We start from the raw sequence: 2,621 nt of genomic DNA on the forward strand, positions 1-2,621 counted from the left end.
ATTGATTATAATTTTGAATAATGGATTAAATTTTTAAGATTTAGTATCTATATACACTATTAAATTTTTACCAATAAACTTTGGCACCATAATCTTACCAAAAAATTAATTCCTATGAAGATTTTCTGCCAACCAAAAAATAATAAACTTTGTCTTATAAAATTATAAAATTTGATCATAGATTGGTTCTTAATATATATATATAAAAATATAGAAATATAAATGGCAAAATCTAAACACAGAACACAAGCTATGCTTTTTTGTCTAGATATATACTGAATGACAGAGTCAAACACAGGGGAATACTTATTACACTATTAATCTTACCAAAATTATATCATGAGATTCAAAAAAAAGAAAAAACATAAAACAATTAAACTTTGCCTCATAAAATTTGATAATAGAAATGGTTTTTAAGATTTTATATATATATATGAATGGTAGAAACAAAATTGCAATCTAAACAAAGGACACAAGCTGTTGCGTTTTTTCTTGATATATACAGAATGACAAAGTCAAACACAGGAGAATACTTATTTCATGTAACTACAAAATAACTTGATATATATTTATATGCATTTATTATATGTACCAGCCTCATAGGCACAAAGAATAATAACCTATTCTAAGAAAGCTTTGATATGACATGAGCAGCACTGCGTACTACACAAAAATTACATAAAACTGATCTCTGATCATCATGAGTTTTATCCACAAGAAGAATATCAACAGACTAAGAGCTTTGCAAGGATAGTAGCAGACATGATGGATTGGAATGAATATGTATAGAACTTGTATGCACTGCTACTCATCTCAATATTACAAAGAAGGAATGAATGGCCAAAAATTGTGCAGAGGGTGTGGGGGAGAAAAAAAATGAAAGAATAGAATCATAGGGGGGAATGAAAAGACCTGTTTTATCCCTTCCACAAGCACTTCTTGAAGAAAATTGGCTCTCATCTCGCGGGACATCAGCATCTTCCAGACAACTTCACTGTAAAGATAGAAGCTCTAGTAGCACAAGGCAAGCTGAGCGAATGATAGGAACTTGGCCTTAAGGACAATGCCAGCTTTTGTTAGGATCAACCTCCTTGTCTTGCTCAAAAATCCGATCTCCATCATTAACCTCTCAACCACTTCAATTATATTAATTGTTTTTTAGCAGATTTGCAAGAAATGACCAAGAAAAACCAAAAGAGTATCCACCGACTTTTTTGGTTGCTTTTATTTAGTTTACTTTGATGGATGAAATGACAGGTGGAGAGGAAGTCTTTCCCCGAGGAAGACTTGCGTGATACAAAGAAAATGAGAAAAACCCTAGGGTTCAGGGAGGAGTTTGTAGATGCTAGAAATGAGATTGGTGAGGAGGAAGGAAACTCTCAGCGCATTATCTTCAACATCACTGCTCGCGTCATTTTCAAATGCTGAATAACACAACCCTAATTAAAGAAAGTAAAAGAAGAAAACCACCCTTCATCATTTATGTCAACAGCCGGTGTCAAGGTATCATCCTTTCGTTTATTTTTGTCAATACATAATACAATTGAAATTGATTTTGCATCATCCTTTAGTTTATATTCGATTCGTCTCGGTTTTTGGATTTGAGCTCAGAATTGAAATTTATTTGTATCATCCTTCTCTTTATATTTGGTTCGTGTAAGTTTATATTCCTACTCAATGACAGATCCGCAAACATCCACCCCCCCTTCAAAGTCAATGACTACGAGCCTTCCACGTCCAGGTCATCCGCTAATGGTGGTTTCCATTACAATGTATTCATCAGTCACAGAGGCCCTGATGTCAAAAATACCTTTGCTAGCTATATTTACCATGGACTTCTTTCACATGGAATGCAACCTTTCCTTGACAAAGAGGAATTGCAGGTGGGAGACTACTTGACTCCTCAAATTGAAGGCGCCATCAGAACCGCCTCCATCCATATCGTTATTTTCTGTCCAAGATTTGTGGAGTCTAAATGGTGTCTAGATGCACTCTCGTGTAGTATTTCCATCTTGTTGGTTCTCGAACAATAGTCCGTCGTCGGAGAAGGCGATAAATTTATATATGGAACGGTTATGCCTTTGCCAATCAGTTACGATAAATCAGGAGGCCGTTGTTTATGAACAATCTGTTGAGTGTAGAAACAAAGGCCTCCTGCATCTCTAGCCACCCTTCGGCCATTGACGACACAATGTCACCCTAGAAGAAAGAATTGGGCGTGTAGGACTCCTGCCTGAGGCCTGATATTATGTGAAGGTTTACCACAAATTTCAGCGACTCTGGCATCAGATGGCTCTTGCAAATGACGTATTCAGAGAGCTCTGTGTTCATTTTTCGGTCTTTTGGGGGCTTGTAGCAGCTAAACGCCACCAGGTAAGCGCAAGAGCTTGTAGCAGCTGAACACCACCAGGTAAGCGCAGGAGCTCCTCTGACTGTGAATGTGCCAAACTATTCCCACTGCCAACACGCAGACATCATGCCGCCCCAAGTTCGAGAGCCTGAAGTAGGGATCGAAGACAAGAGCGAGCCCACCCCTCCTATGATTCGGCCAAGAGATATGAACGATTCATATAAATCCATCTCTGCTCGAAGAATTTTCAATTGAAATTTTGTGGGCACCT

This window comes from Pinus tabuliformis, chromosome X (assembly GCF_031772625.1).
Source record: "Pinus tabuliformis cultivar Carrire ecotype Pingquan chromosome X, CPIR1, whole genome shotgun sequence".
NCBI classification, from domain to species: Eukaryota; Viridiplantae; Streptophyta; class Pinopsida; order Pinales; family Pinaceae; genus Pinus; species Pinus tabuliformis.